Source organism: Mustela putorius, unplaced genomic scaffold, assembly GCF_011764305.1.
Source record: "Mustela putorius furo isolate JIRA1106 unplaced genomic scaffold, ASM1176430v1.1 tig00000508_pilon_pilon_pilon, whole genome shotgun sequence".
In the NCBI taxonomy this organism is placed as follows: domain Eukaryota; kingdom Metazoa; phylum Chordata; class Mammalia; order Carnivora; family Mustelidae; genus Mustela; species Mustela putorius.
The window spans coordinates 3,085,715-3,102,063 of record NW_025421402.1 but is presented as its reverse complement, the minus strand read 5'-3'; the positions used below and the strand labels follow the sequence as shown (position 1 = coordinate 3,102,063).

The 16,349-nt window shown below is 55.1% G+C and overlaps 1 protein-coding gene across 2 annotated transcripts in view; it reads left to right on the top strand.

The window, feature by feature from the left end:
* Nucleotides 1–16,349, top strand: part of SYT2 (synaptotagmin 2) — a 108,285-nt gene that overhangs the window by 77,705 nt on the left and 14,231 nt on the right. The window lies entirely within an intron of this gene.

The window sequence follows — 16,349 nt, the reverse complement described above, 5'->3', positions numbered from 1 at the left end:
AGGTGGAACTTAGATTAATACACACAACTCACCGGAATGTTCTCCGCACGAGTATCCCAAAAGCTGCCTGTGTCCCCGCCCACTGCTCTCTTTCCTCTGTTGCCGCCCAGCCGGTTCTCTTCTCGCTGGGTCTCCTTCCGTACTTGGCTGTGCTTCATCTGCCTGGCATTTCCCTTCTTCCTGCGACTCCTCTCAATGTGGATGTTCCCGGGAGCCCGTCTCTGGTTTCCTTTTCCCTGGGGTGACTGTTCTCCCAACCCCCCCCAACCTGTGCTAATGACTCCCAGACCTTGGTTCTCCCCATAGCGCCCATTCCTGAGTGCACACGAGCCTTCCAGGTACCTGCCAACATCACCGCCGCTCGGTGGCCCACTGGCACGGCTAGAGTGCCACTGGGACGTCCTCCGGGCACCAGCACCACTAGCTCCGTTGCCTCCGGGCTCTGTCACTGCAGAATGGGGGTGCTGGCCGGAGGCTTAACCTGGGCCACCGTAAGTGCTCAGGAGAGGTTCACCTGCTGGTTCCCCCCCTTCAGGAACAGGACAGCTTCAAAACCTCCAAGGCAGGAACTCTCCTGGTTCTCATCTCACAGTTGGAGAAGCAAGACCCAGAGAAGCTAAGCTACCCGCCCAAGTTCGCAGGGCTGCAAGTGGCAAAGCTGAGACCTGAAGCCAGGTCGTCTGACCCCAAGGTCGGGTGCTAACGTGCACCACGTCGCTGCCCACCGCCCCCCTCCAACCTGGCCCCAGGGGCTCCGTTCCCTTAATGGTCCTGCTCCCAGATTGGGATCCACATAGAATCCGAGCTGGACTTTCCAACTTGGAATTTTCCTGCATCTCTTCCCTCCTCCAGCCCGCTGGCATTTTGAGGACATGGTTTGCCCCTGTGGGCCCCTATTCCCCATGTCTCTTCTCACTCCCAGGTCGGGCCAGAGAAAGTCTGCTTCTTCGGGGACTATAATTGTGCCCCCGGGACTTACGTGACCCACTTTAGTTTTTGGAGACCTTGAGCTGTCAGAGGTGTTGGCAGTAATGGGCATCTTTATCCGAAAAGTGAAGGGCACGTCTTTTTCCCCAGGGCCTGTCCAGCATCTGGGGGGATTTGGGGAGAGCAGACAGCATCCCCCTCAAGCTGACCCCCCGCCTAGGTGCTGAGAGCGCCCTGGGCTCCCCTGACTTCGGACTGCCCCCAGCTTCCTGATCGGCCGCCAGTAAAATACTCTGATCTCAGTATTTCAGAGTATGAAGTGCTCTGCCCCTGAGGGCAGCTCTTCCCGTCCTATGGGGCAGGGGAAATTGGGCACGATGCGAGTGTACCCCGCTCGGCCTCAGTCTCCTCATCTGTAAAATGGGAATATTGTACCTATCTGACATGGCTGAGCATGAATGAAATTCAGTGTGGCAGGCAGTAGAAACTCGAGGAAGGGAAGCTTTCCTTCCTTTCCCCTGACATACACCCCCACCTGCGGGCCCAGGGCCTTTGTGATCTCTTCCCCCGACACTTGGTCCCACGAGCTGGGGCTGACTGTTAGGAGGGAACAGAGCCCTGGGTTGGGTGCCAGGAAATCAGGGTTCCAGTTCACAGTGAGGTTTTGGGTACGTTGATCTCTGAGCCTCAGAGGTCTCCTGTCACTGGGGAGAATCCCATCTGCTCCACCTCTGAGAAAACCTGAGTGTGTCGTCTTGCCCCGAGCTGCTTGAGGATGGGGCTGAGTTTTCTTCATTCATATTCCCGAAACTTGGCCCTGACATGACCTTCAAGGTTGGATGAGGCGGGCAACCTCTGCCTGGTCCCTCATTAAGGAGGGAAGGAATTTTCACGCCCTTCCTCGGCCTGTGTCTCTCTTGAGGTCTGGACCGTGTGGTGCTGCCTTTCCTGAGGGAGAAGCCCGAGGGAACAGCCTGCTGGAGGCTGTCTGTGTCTGTCTCCCTGCTGAGCCGTCCAGGGAAGCAGGCCAGCCTCTCCTAGACCAAGGACGGCTCAGGCCCTAGGCTGCGGAGGTCTGGCCTTGACAGCATGCCTTAAGCCTTGGAGTCTCTCCCCTCCCGTCCGAAGCAGGGAGCCTGCTGGTGTGGCTGCCGGAGGGGAGGGTGCTGTGCCCTGTGACACCCCCCCTTCTCCGTTCCCTGCCTGTCAAGCCCAGCAGCCAGGCTGCTCCAGGGTGCAGGGCCAGTGCTGGCAGGAAATGCGGAGGCCAACAAGACACCTCCCACCTCACAGCCTCATGCAGGGACTGTGACACAGGAGTGGCGCAGTCTCCCCGAGGACAAGGCGGGGCTAGGGGGAGAGTCCCTGACTCTCAGCCAGGGCTGCGGACTCCTTTTGGGGACACTAGCCCTAACCTGGGGCCCATGGTCAGCTCAGACGCTGCCAGCCCCTCTGGGGAGTGGTGAGGAAGGGCAAGGCATGGGCACTCGGGCCACTCTGTGGCCGTGCCTCGTGGCTGATTTTGTCCTCATGGGGCCCTGCTGGGACAGGCACTTCGCCCGGTCTCTGCTGGGGCCTGAGCCCTGCTCCCAGAGGTGCCCCACTGCTAGGCTCCCGGTCCTACCCAGAGGTCAAGGTCTCCAAGCATCTTGGAAGGTCACGAGATCACCCAGGGAGGTGCAGAGGCACTTTCCAGAGAGTGGAAGGAAGCGGGGAGACACCAGGTCCCCCCATGCCTCCGTCGGGTCCCGTACCTCAGGCCACCTGAGGAAGCAGAGGAGCCCCTCGCCTGGGGACCAGTGAGAGGTGACAGGATTGCTGCAGTGGGGCTGGGGGCCTGTTGTCTCCCCCACCCCCAGGGCTCTGTGGTATTGCAAGGTGTCCCACGCTGGGGTCTGTCCCGCTTGCCATCCAAGTACAGGGTCTTCCCATGTCACCCCAAGTCCTGGACAAGGGTGTGGTCTGGGACTCCCCAATTTTCTGTTCCTAGGGCTTCTCACACTCCTGTATGTGGCTGCGTGACCCACACATTTACTCGCTTGTTCACGTAACGTGTTCCCAGTGCCGTGCACACGTGTTAGCACAGTGGCACATGATGTCACATACAGAGCCTCGCCGGTACCTCGGCCCTTCACTGTCCCGGTCCTTCAGTGGCTGCTGTCGCTTGGCTGGGCTGGGCCTGAGGGGTGCCAAGCCTCCCTTGTCTCCCAGCGGCTGCCAGCACACGCCACGGAGCCGCAGTTCTGCTCCGTCACTCGGCTAATGGGGCCTTCCACCATTCGCCCACCTCCTCCTCTCTGGGCTGTGAGCGTTGAGTGGGGCCTAGGAATCCGTGAACCTGAGCAGGGCTGGGGGGCCTCATCCATGCCCCCCCCACGTGGAAATGGAGATGGGGCCGGCTGGCTGCAGCCTCCTGGCAGACAGTGGGGGCACCACCGGGGTCCCTATCAGCCAGGCCGCCGGGGAGGGGGAGGCTCCTGGGGTCTCTCACTTCCTCCTCAGAGCCACCTAGGGCCCCTGTCACCTTGCTACGGCTTCCTGCTCCTGCCTGCTCCTTCTTTCCCCAACCACCCACACTACCCTCCCCACACACGCATCACACACTCACGTTCACACGCTCGCCCCCTCCGACACGCTCATAAACTCATCCCACACACCGGCCCGCACCACCACATGCACACACTCAAACTCAAAGACCTTTGCTTGCAGCCCAGCCTCTAACCCCCGGTCCCTTAGTCGGGCAGCGCTGAGCGGAGCTGGTGTGTTCAAAGCGCAGTAACGTTTAGTCAGGAAGAAGATGCATCAATTTTTAACGGTTTTTAGCTCAAAATGAAGATGTGCATTTGGCGTGCAGGGTAATGGGGCCGTGCTGGGGAGTGCAGGGCCGCTCACGTGGCAGAGCAGGGAGCCCATGGACTGGCGTCAGGTAATCACTACTAAGCCATCGGGTTCCTCTTCTGAAACCAGTACTTCCCCATGTGCTACAGGAAGCGGCTGTCCTGGGTACCCTTGACAAGGGCACAGCCCCCTCTCTGCCCCGTACACTGAGGCTCCGTGACCTTTGGGGGTCAGCCCTCTGCACCCCCACTGCACCAGGCAGCCTGGGAGGCATGCGTCCTCAAGCTGCCATGTATCCCCACTTGGTCAGGGTCCCCCAGCCTTCCTAGCCCGTTCCCAAGCATCCTGATACCCAGCCCTTGGAAACCCTTTCCTCCGCCCCAGGAGAGCTGCCTGTGGGTCTGGGAGACATTGTCGGGTGCCAGGCAGCAGGGCTCTGGACCAAGACCCAGGATTCTGAGTCTTGGGAGAAGGGGGAGGGAAAGCAGCAGGTCCAGGGGTAGAGGGACCCTTTAGACTGGTGGCACGGGAGCCCCCATCGGCTGCTCTGCACAGGCCAGCGGCTGGCGGGCAGCCTGGGGAGGTGACTCAGCAGCTTCTCAGAGCCTTCTTGCTCTGAGGGAGTCAGGGCCCTGGCCCCTCTCCCTACCGCCCAGGGGGTGGGTGGGCGCTCCTCCCTCCTGGTTCCAGCTGTGGTCCTGGCTGGGGTGGCAGAGAGACGCAGGTCCCCGGGGCCTGGCCGGACTAGGGCATCCCTGACCCCACCCCCTCCACAGTCCCCCTGCGCCCTGCTTTCCTGTGGGCTGCTGGGGGTGGAGCAGGGGCGACAAAGAGCGGGGAGTCGAGGACACGACTGCTCCTGCCGCTCTGTGCTCTGCCTTGCTGCTTGTGTGAGGTGAGAACTCACATCCCTTGGGGGGCGGTTTCCTCACTTTTCAGACAAGGGATTTGGACTGCGTTGTCTGCTGGGTTTCCTTAGTTCTGTGATGAAGAGTAGCCGCGCCTCAAGTCTAGGCCCAGGGACAGACACCCTGCGCCAGGTGTGCGGCCTTCCCCTTTGGCACCATCGGGCAGCCGAGCGGGGATGGTTAATTTAGCAAGGTGCCAGGGAAGGCTCCGGGGGGACTCAGTCCCGCTCATCACCCCCATCTGCCCTGGGCCTCTCCTCAGGTGGCCTAGGATTTGCTGACCTCAGCCTAGATGCAAAAGAAGGGAAAGGAGTGTGGAGTGTTGCAGCAGGAGGGATTGAAGTTAGACCCTGGGAAGGACTTTCTTGCTCCCTGGGACCTTGTGGTGGGTCCACAGCAGGCTCTGCTTCTATAGAGAAGCCATGGCGACCTTGCTGCCAAGTTGCGGGACGTGTGGCCTGTCCCAAGCCTCGCTACACAAGGAACTCGCAGAGATGGCTCATGGGTTTCCAAAATGAGCTAAAAAAGTAATTCGTTGAAACTTTATCTTCTGCTTCCCTGGACCAAATGAGGGATTGGAGCATTGGTTCAAAAAAATAAGAAAGTAACTTATCCTGAAGTATTGATCTTTTTAGCCTGCCCGGCTTTGGTGAGAGGCAGCTTGCTGGTTGTGCGTTTCCATCTCGTTATGATGGTTTCTGCAAGTACAACCTGAGGAGACATTAAATAAGTTGTATCCAGTTAGCGCCCCATGATCTGGACCTGAGTGTGGTAATCCACAGGGGTGCAGAGTCCCCAGATCATTCTGAAGAGGTTTGAGGTGGCAGTTGGTGAGTGTGTGTGTGCGTGCGTGAACATGCACGCTCCTGTGCTTTGGGTGCGAGGTGGGGATCAAATGTACTCAGCTTTGATGTGGGGTCAGAGTCTGATTTTGAAGGGAATCTCATCAGGGAGGACACCGTGGGGGTCCAGGGGGCCTGTTGGAGAAGCGTGTGGGGCCCTAGAGCTGCTGATGCTTTCTAGGGCAGAGGAGAAGCAGGGGCAGGGAGCAGGGTGGGTTCTGGGTAGGGGAGGCAGGGGAGGTCTCAGTGACCCCCAAGCTGGGTGATTCCTGGGTCAGCTACACAAGCCCCTTCCTTTGTGCCCGTCTTTTGCAAGGCTGGGGACTGGGCTCTTGGTTCTGGAAGCCTCCCTGGGGCTGGGGAGGGGATAGGCAGATTTACCTGTGTGCTTCAAAACCCCGGCACCATAGCAGGGTGCACAGCGATCTATCTGCCAACTACTCCTTCCCAACTCCCCTCCCCTGAAGCAGTGACAACACATGTCACCAACTCCCTCTGCATCTTTCCAGAAGCAGTCTCTGAATATATAAGCCCATATCTACATGTCTCCTCCCCCCCCACCACCGATATTATGCTTACCCTCGTGCATATTCATTCTTTGATTAACATTCTCTTGAGGTCGCTCCATATCTGCACCCACAGATTGAAGCCCTGGGGCAGATTAACCTCCCTCTTGAATCTGGTGACCATGAGCTGAGCAAAGACCCTAAAAGCAGAGCACTGGGGAACTTCTGTGGGTGTGGAGGGGGTGCGAGGCTGGCTCAAGCCACCTTCTGCCTCTCGTCTGACCCCCTTCCATCCTGTCGGACAGGTTGTGGTCAAGGGCATCTTAGATAACAGGGATCTCGGAGAGCCTCTGGCTCATGAGGGGGATCACCTCCAGGGGCCTGTTGTTTCTGCTTGCTGGGAAGGCTCTCTGGAGAAGGGGGTAGCCCTCCTTGTCTTGCTGTACCCCAGGGCTCTCTGTTCATATGCCCTGCTTAGCCCCCATGGGCTAGCCTGTTTCCTCCCCTGCTCCAGGGCACTTCCTCATGTAGATGGGTAAGATAAGGAATAAGTCAATCAGGTTGTCACTGGCTCCCCTACACTGCCCCCCTACCCCGCCGCCCCCCAGCACCAGTGTCTGCTCATCCTGCAGAGGGGCCCAGAGGCAGCAAGCTAGTGCTCAGAGATCCCAGCGTGGTTCTGAGTGTGCAAGGACTCTTAGAACACCTGTACCACCTCACCTGGCCCTGCCCACCCAAGCCTGCCTCCTCTCTGCTTTTCTCCGGGATAGTGCAGGGGTGGTGGAGGAGGGGAAGCTGGGGACGAAGTATGTGCAGGTGGAGAGGGCTCACTGAGTGGTGACTGCAGTGCAGCCCAGAGGCCCAACTGACTACCCCTGAGGAGGGAAGCCAAGGCCAGAGTGCTGAGGACTCAGACCGTCACAGGAGCCAAGTGGCCATCCTGGACAGACAGACAGACAGACGGATGGCAACCAGTGGGCTGGGGGTAGAAGTGAATACCTGCGGGGTTCTCCATCCACCCAGCTACCTAGCTCATCTCCACCCCTGCTCCTGGGGCTTCTTTTCCCACTGTTGGAGACTCCCCTGTCCTGAGCTTCCGCTGCGCCCCTTCCCCCGATGCCACCCCGGGGTGGGGGGGATAGGAGTGGTAGAGCAGGAGGAGCCTCAGGCAGACTTGGGCTCCAGTCATGATGCTGACTGTGGGGCAGGCACTTAGCTGAGCGGAATTTGCTGTATCTCTGATGGCCGAGCCCTCCCAGGCGGATTCATGGAGAACAAGACTGGAGACCTGACTACTTAGTCCTTCCTGCCTGCCTTTCCTCCAGCAGCCTGCAGAGGGCGCTGTCGCAGAGCCTTCAAGGCTTATTTGACTTCAGGCACTAGTCTTGAACTTGAACTTCCCCTGACAAGCCTCTCTGAAGTCTTAGAACCTTAGTTACCACAGTGTGGCCCCTGAGTTCCTGTGTCACGGTGATCCAGGGCGCTTGCGGCTGCTTAGGGGTTCCAGGGTCACACTTCCACCCCGCAGAGCCAGGCCTTGAGGGCGCGGGCGGTGTGGGTCTGCATAAGCTTCCCAGGGTCTCCCCAGGAATGAGACTCTCCCTCATCCCTTCCTCTCTGTCTGCTCCTGGCTGGGTCTCCTGGGGATCCCCCTTGCCCCCCCATTGTCAGACCTTGACCCAGACCCTGCAGGCCCAGAGCGGGCGCCTCCACCCAGCCCCCAGCCCATCTCCCAGCTGTCCCGGTGTTGGTGTCACAGCACCCTACAGCCCTCCCTGCCTGATGGTGCCATTTCATGCTTTCCCGCTCTGGCAGTTCTCACCAGACACAGGAGTTCACTCCGTCGTGGGAGCCCCTGGAGCCTCTAATCATTTATCATCCTCAACACTTGCAGCTGGCTGCCTTCCCCAGGACTGCAGCCTGAGCCACGGGGGAGGCCACGGCAGCTATAAATCCCTGAGGATTGGACTTTTCCTCTTTTTCTGTGCTTGTCTCTGCCTCTGCTCAGACCCTGGAAGCCTAGAGTGGGGAAGAGCCCTGGAGACGAAGGAGGTGGCTCTGCTGGGAGGGAAGGAGCACTGGTTGGGGCTCCAGAAGATTCTGCTCCCAGCACTGCCAGCAGCATGGGCTGTGTGCCCTTGGACAAGTCACTTCACCTCTCTGGGCCTCTGTTTTCCACAGGACTGTTGGGAACTGGCACGCAGTCTTCAACCCCTTGTTTCCTTAGCTTCTGGTGGAATAAGTAGGGAAGAAAACACTGACCCCCTAGGCTTACCCAAGAGGGAACATAAAACCTCGTAGTTTTTAGAAATGCATACGTGCTCTAGAAATGGTTGGTGATGTCACAAACATTCACAGCTGGGTGAGTTCTAGGAGGCACTTCGGACATGAAAGGCATGGGACTCATCCATTCCTGACAGATGGTTGGGAGGGCCTACTGTGTGCTAGTCAGACATCCCTGTATTCATAAATCTTCAAGTCTGGGGAGTGGAGACACAGATAAAATGATAAAATACAGCACATGTCAGTTGATGATAAGTGCTATAGAGAAAAAAAGTGGGGGGAGGAAGTGCCAGTGGCTGGTGGGGTTTGCACTTTCAAAAACGGTCATCACCGATGACCTCACTGAGCTAAAGACGTAGCCATGTGGAAACCTGCAGGGAACAGTGTTTCAGGCTGAGGGAACAGTAGGTGCCAAGGCTCTGAGCTAAGATGTGCTTGGCATGCATGAAGATCTGGAAGGAGGCCAGCGAGGCAGAAGGAGGGGAGAACCAAGGGCACGGGCTCTGTGTGCAGGGCCAGGATGCTGTTGGGAGGATGGGGTACTTTGAGGGGGAATGAGCCACTGTAAGCGTTTTGTTTTTGTAACAGGATCCCTCTGCCTGCTGGGCTGACAAACTAGAGATGGACAAGAGGGAAAGTAGGGAGCCTACCATCCTCCTTGTCCTGACATAAAGGCCCCCTGAGGGGTCCTTGGTGGCTCAGTTGATTGAGCATCAGCCTTCAGCTCAGGTCATGATCCCAGGGTCTTGGGATGGAACCCCGAGTGGAGGGGGAGGATTATGCGGGGAGAGAAAGAAAGAAAAAACCCTGGAAGAGCAAGCCTGGGAGGGCTCTGGGGCAGGGCAGAAGGACAGAGAGGCCTGGAGCCTCTAGAGGGCACCGTGGGATTATGGGGTGGTGGGGAGAGGGCTTGGGAGAGTGAGATCAGAGTCAGTGAGTCACTTCGGAGGGAGTGACTCTAGAGGGGAAATGGAAATGCAGCCCAAAGAGCAGCCTTGGAAAGAGGAGAAGCACTTGTCAGTGTTCTGGGCAGGCGCAGGGCCCTGGAAAGCGCTCGCACCAGCCCATTTAATCCTAGCCGAGACTAAAGGCAAGAGGAACGCCATCTGTTTGACAGTGAAGCCATCTCATGCTCAGAGAGGTCAAAGAAACCAGCCAGGGTCAGACAGCTCATCTGGGAATGTGCTCGACTCCATGGCAGGGGCCTGGCTGCCAAGGGAGAGGAAGGGTGGGCAGCCCCCAGAACTGTGCACACCCCCACTTACCTGTCTTGTCGCACACACGCACAAATGCGTGCACACCCACTGAACCCAGCCAGGGGACTACTGGAGCAGTCGGATGGAGTCTTTAACATGCTTCTGGAAAGAGCCCCGCCAGCAGAGTCAGGCAGTGGTGCTCCCCGTGTCCGGGGAAGGATGGGCTCCGGTGTCATCTGTGAGATGACATAACGTGCCCAGTGATCTAAGAGTCTGTGTCCTGCTCACTCAGTGTTCCAGTCACGTATCAGATGTTTACTGAATGCCTGTGTTATGTCAGATGCTGTGGTTTCTGCGAGGGCACGGTCAGCAAAGTTTCTCTTAAAGGACCAGAGTAGAGACTGTAGGCTTTTCGGGCCACCCAGGCTCTGTCCCAGCCACTCGGCTCTGTCGTGGTGCGGAAAACAGCCAGAGGGATCGTGTGAACAGATGAGTGTGGCCGTATTCCAATAAAACTTTATTTACAAAGATTAGGCAGTGGGCTTCGTGTGACCCGCGGGCCAGAGTTTACCAAACCCTGCCCCAGAGCTACAGGAGTGAGCAAAACTAGCGTGGTCTCTGCTTAAATAGTTACAGGCCACGTAAGGGCTGGGAGAGTGAGGACGCACAGCAGGCCTTGATCTGGTGCGGGTGGCGGCAGGAGCCGTGGGCATGGTCTGGGAAAGCTTTCTGGAGGAGGTGCCATCTGAGCTGGGCTGAGAGGGCTGTGCAGGCCTTAGCTCTGTGAAGTTGGGGAGTGGGGGCACAGCGGGTGCAAAGGCCCTGTAGAGTGTGTGTGTCGGGGGGCGGTGCATGTGTATTACAGGAAACAGCAGAGGGCAGGTGTGGTTGGTGTTAGAGACTGGGGAGGGGAAGAGGAGATGAAGTGGATACAGAACAGGACGGCCTCGTAGGCCACGTTTGGGATGGCGGCTTGTGTCCCTGGGATGGCTTTTTTTTTTTTTTTTAAAGATTTTATTTATTTATTTGACAGGCAGAGATCGCAAGTAGGCAGAGAGGCAGGCAGAGGGAGAAGAGGAAGTAAGTTCCCCACGGAGCAGAGAGCCCGATGTGGGGCTCGATCCCAGGACCCTGGGATCATGACCTGAGCCGAAGTCAGAGGCTTTAACCCACTGAGCCACCCAGGCGCCCCTCTGGGATGGCTTTTGACCATAGTGATGTAGTCAGATTCATGTTTTATGAAGGTTGCTTCGGTGGCACCTGCAGCACTGATTGGAGGTGAGCAAGAGGAAATACAGGGGATGGAGGGTCTGTGTCAATGGCTGGACCTCTGGGCCTCGGAGCTCAGAAGTAAGGTGGGTTGTGACAGCCGTTGGAATGGGACTGTGGTCACCTGGGGGGACCCTAGGCCTGAAAAAAGAAGGCTCGAGGGCAAACCTTGAGGCAACGGATGGAAGCTGGAAGCTGAATTAGGATGAAAATCAGGGAGTGGTGGGGGTGAACACGAGGGAGGTCAAGTATGACCAAATGAAAGGTTCTGCTGGGCTCAGCGACCTTGCGGTCATCTGTGGCTAGGCAGAGGGCCACATCAGTGGGTGATGGGGCAGAAGCCGTGGAGGGGGCGCTGAAGGGAGGGGGGCGAGGAAACAGAGACCCTGTGGTAGGTGTGACCCTGAGGGGAGGGGGAGACTGAGGCATCTGAATGAGGAGAGGAAGGGAGGGTCTTCATTGCTTGGTTGGTGGTATTTTATTTTATTTTATTTATTTAAAAATTTTTTTAAAAGATTTTATTTATTTATTTATTTGACAGACAGAGATCACAAGTAGGCAGAGAGGCAGGCAGAGACAGAAAGGGAAGCAGGCTCCCTGCTGAGCAGAGAGCCTGATGCCGGGCTCGATCCCACGACCCTGGGATCACGACCTGAGCCAAAGGCAGAGGCTTAACCCACTGAGCCACCCAGGCACCTGGTTGGTGGTATTTTAAAATGGGAAAAATCCAGCACACGGAACCCCTTCTTTTTCTTCTCTTTTCTTCTTTTCTTTAATTCCTTCCTTCTTTTTTCTTCCTTCTTTTTTCTTCCTTCCTTCCTTCCTCCCTTTCTTTTCTTTCTTTCTTTCAGGATTTATTCACTTAGGATTGAGAGAGAGCGAGCAAGTAAGCAGGGGGTAGGCGGAAGGAGAGACTCCCCAGCGGGGCCGGACCCAGGGCTCCGTCTTACAACCCTCAGATCATTTCTGCCCCTGAGCAGAAATCAAGAGTTGAATGCTTAACTGACTGAGCCACCCAGGCGCTCCAGAGAGGGAAATTTTCTTATCCCCAGCCTTGCCCTGTTCCCATTTTTGTTTTGTCTTGTTTGTTTCTGTTATTTGCACTTTGTATTTGTTTTGTGTCCCTCACCAACTGCCAGCTGCTACCAATACAGTGGTGGCTCAAGTGACAACATCCACTGTTCTAAAATAATTCCTGAGCCTACAAATAACTTTTCTTACTAGTGTATCCTCTACCATTGAAGAGGTTGCATGGTCCAGAGGAAAGTAGGATTGGGCAGGCATTGGGAGACCTGGTGACCAGTCCCGGTAGGCTATGAAGCAACTACATCTGAATGAACTGGTTGAGCAGGAAAGGTCGGGCTAAGGAAGACCACAGATCAAGACGGTGTCCTGAGGTCAGAGGGGTCGCCTCCAACCGAGATGGAGGGCCTGGTCTTCGATAGGAGGAAAATACTCAGCTGAAACAGGTCGTCATGAGGAGAGGGTGGGTGGCTTGGCCTCTGGTGGGGCATTCTCAGATTTCTTTCAGTGGCTTCTAATAATAACGGGCCAGGTGTTGGGGCCACGGAAATAGAAGGGTCACGTGGCTGTGTCCATTGCGAAGGGAGGCGGAGTGAGTTGATGGGGCATGTGTGCGAAGGTTTCCATGTTGAGCATCCAGGGGGCGCCCGGCTGCCTTCCTGCGGCTGCTCACCCACCGTGCTCCATGGTCTGGGGGGCAGCCGAGAGGACGACCTTGATAGGGCGGGTCTTAGCTCCGACTGCCATAACAAAATACCATAAACCAGGAGGCTTATCCATGACAGAACTTTTTCACAGCTCGAAGGCTGGGACGTCTGAGATTGGGGTTCCAGCACCGCTGGGTTCCGGCGATGGCTCTCCTGCAGGCTGCAGACCACAGACGTCTGGCTCCCCACCTGGTGAAAGGAGCCGGCTAGCTCTGGCCTCTGCTTCTCCCGCCCTAACCCCATCCCAGAGGCTCCACCCGATCACCTAAATGCCTCCCAGACCCTGCCTCCTAACGTCATGATGTTGAGCTCGACATCTCAGCATAGGAGTTTGGGGGGCAGGGACACAACAAAAACTCAGCCCTCCTGGGGGAGGGGATTTCTCCAGGTGGTGTTTAGCCTGGCGGATGTTGAAAAGGCAGAGATGGGGAGGGTATGTAGGGAATTAGGGAGAAAGTTATTGGCGTGCTGGACCACTCTGGGAGATGAAGACAGGAGGGACTGAAGGTGCCTCAGGGAGGTCCAGGAGCTTTCTGGAGGGAAAGGCAGGCTAGGCCGGGGGAAAGTAAGTGTGAAAGCTGTGAGTCGGGTTGGTGAGCCTGTGACCTGCAGCCAGAAGACCACTGGGGCAGGAACTGAGGAGCTGAGAGCAGGGGAGTTAGGAAATGCTCCAGGGAGCCAGCCAGGGGCCAGAGGCCAGGCCAAGCAGAGATTTAATCTAAGTGTGATGAGAGGCCATTGGAGGGTTTTCAAACACGTGGCTGGCTGCTGCGTGATTAGACTGGGCAGAGGAGAGCGGGGAGCTTCCAGACAGGTGGCTACCGTGGGACTCCAGGTGGAGAGGTGGGAAGTGGCCGGACTTGGAAACCACTGCGAGTGGAGCTGACGAGTTTGCGCACCCCCTGTGTGGGTGACGGCAGGTGAGGAGCTCAGGATAACTCTAGAAAGTGATGCATCTAGAAAGTAGCGCTTTTTAGATGTGTAGCTGAGCAGGTGGGCCCTAAATCCACCCCATCCGTCTCCGCGCGCCTGCCCCTGCCCCTGCCTTGTGTCAAGAGCCATCTTCTCCAGCATCTCCGTTATTCCCTTGCTTAGCTGGGCAGTTTTGTTCTCATGCTTTTTGGCCAGAAGTGGATTTAAAAGGGCATTCCAGGCTCCGGGCCCCGGAGAAGCCACTGCTCTGTGCTGCGGCCTTATTAACAGCCCCCACGTAACCTCCAAGCCGCTGTTGTTACTCCCCTGTGGGGATTGCCCAAGAACACTGGAGAGTCTTTCATGGGAACTTGGGGATGACATGACATCCATTATTGGCTGTTTTAAACTCTTTCCCCTTCCCTCTGGAGTCAGGGTGCCTTCTAGGCTTTTACTCACTGGCACCAGAGTGCAGTTTTCAAAATGTAAATTTGTACACATTACCTGCATCCTTATAACCCTCTGACAGCTTCCCATTACTTTTTGGGTGAAGACGAAGTCTTTGCTGTGGCCTGTGATGGTCTGTGCCTGGGTCTCCCCGGCCTGCTCTTCCAGCCCCATCTTGACTCAGGCTCCCTCCACTCTGGTTTTCCTTCAGGTTCTGCACTCAGCACACTGCTTCCTGCCTCCGGGCCTTTGCACATGCTGTCCTGTCTGTTCAGGCTGCTCCTTCCTGTCCCCCTCATTTGGATATTTCCCACTATCCTCAGATCTTGGTCAGTTCCTTGGGAAAGCATTTTTTCTCTCCCAGATTAAGTCAGATGTACCCCATTATAAACTCATACCACCAAGTATCACTCCTTTGTGGCATTTCTCAGAATTACACTTTTATTTTCACTTAGAATGAATGAATGAATGGTTCTCACATTTGTCCTCTCTAGTGCATCCCCTGTGTTCCTACTCTGGTCTGGATCCACATCGTCTCTGTCTGGTCTGTGGAACTAACCCTATGCTGGCCCTCAGCCCCAGCCTCACTTCCTCCAGTGCCTGTGGAGCTGTCTTCCCAAAGCCCCACTTTTAACAGAGCAGGTCACTCCTCTGCCTTAAACGAATGCCACCAGAGTAATATTTTTACCAGCAAAAACTTGGAAACCGTCTAAATGTCTAATAGTGCAACGGTTAAGCAAATACGAGGCTTCCACGGAATGGGGTACTGTCTAGTTATTTAATAATAAAGGAAGATGTTAATGACAAGAGAAAAGATTGGGGGCGCCTGAGTGTCTCAGTCTGTTAAACATCTAATAACTCTTCATTTTGACTTAGGTCATGATCTCAGGGTCCTGGGATCAAGCTTCACATCAGGCTCTGAGTTCGGGGGGGAGTTCGCTTTTCTCTCTCTCTGCCCCTTCCCCCACTTGCCTGTGCATGTGCTCTTTTTCTCTCTAAGATAAATAAATACATCTTTTTTTTTTTAAAGAGAAAAGGCTTATGATAAAATTATATATTAAAAAAAGCAAAATGGGGCACTTGGGTGGTTAAGTGGGTTAAGCCTCTGTCTTGAGCTCAGGTCATGAAATCAGGGTCCTAGGATTGAGCCCCACATCGGGCTCTCTGCTCGGCGGGGGGGCCTGCTTCCCCCTTTCTCTCTGCCTGCCTCTCCGCCTACTTGTGATCTCTCTCTCTCTGTCAAATAAATAAATAAAAATCTTTTAAAAAGTCAGGGTCATGAAAAAAATAAAAATTTAAAAAATTTAAAAAGCAAAATGCGGAATTACACATAGTATGGTCTCAACAAGTCAAACACACCCAGAAAAACTTACAAAATGCTGCAAAATGTAAACCTGAGTTATCTCTGGGTGATAAAATTTTGGGAAGCTTCTCTTTCAGTCTCTTGCCCTCTGTTTTCTAGAGATTTTGATGTAGACTGAGGGCAGGGATGGTGACAGCAGGAATTTGAGAGGAACGAGCAGGAATCTAGGCAGAACGAGGTCATGGAAGAAGTTAAGGAGAAGACAGGCTCAAGAAGAAGTCTTCCATAGCATAACCTTGCCTCCTTCCTAGAGTTGTGTGTTTGGGTTTAAATGAGATATACGAAAGAGATAAGGTTTACAGGCTTTGGAGTCAGGCCATCCGGTTCATACATCAGTCTCAGAACTTACCAGCTAAGTGACCTTGGGAAAACTGGCTGAGCTCTCCGAACCTCCATTTTCACATCAGTTAAATGGGAATAATAATCAAACATTAGGCTATTGGGTCATGATCCTGGAGTCCTGGGATTGAGTTCCACATCGGACTCCCTGCTCAGTGGGGAGTCTGCTCCTGCCTTGGCTCCTGTCCCTGCCCACTCCTCCCCCGGTTTGTGTTCTTTCTTTCTCTCTCTCTCTCAAATAAATAAATAAAATAAAAATCTTTAAAAGAATTGGGGCACCTGGGTGGCTCAGTCGGTTAAGTGGCTGCCTTTGGCTCAGGTCATGGTCCTGGAGTTCCAGGATTGAGTCCCATATAGGGCTCCCTCTCAGCTGGGGGACTGCTTCTCTCTCTGCTCCTCCCCCTGGCTTGTGTTCTCTTTCCCTCTCTGTTTCTCAAATAAATAAATAGAGCAAAAATTATTTAAAAAAAAATTAGGCAATTGTTTGGATTAGTTGAGGTCATGCATGGAACTACTTTGCACCATGCCTGACTCATATACATCGTAACTTTATGATGACAATTATTATTGTTGTTTTACCATAGTTATTAATATTATAGGAAATATCTTTGAATTATAAGGAATTATTTGAATGGTCTCACTTTTTTTTTTTAAAAGATTTTGTTTATTTGACAGACAGAGATCACAAGTAGACAGAGAGGCAGGCAGAGAGAGAGAGAGGGAAGCAGGCTTCCTGCTGAGCAGAGAGCCCGATCCCTGGCTCTCGGGACTTGAGGGGACTCGATCCCA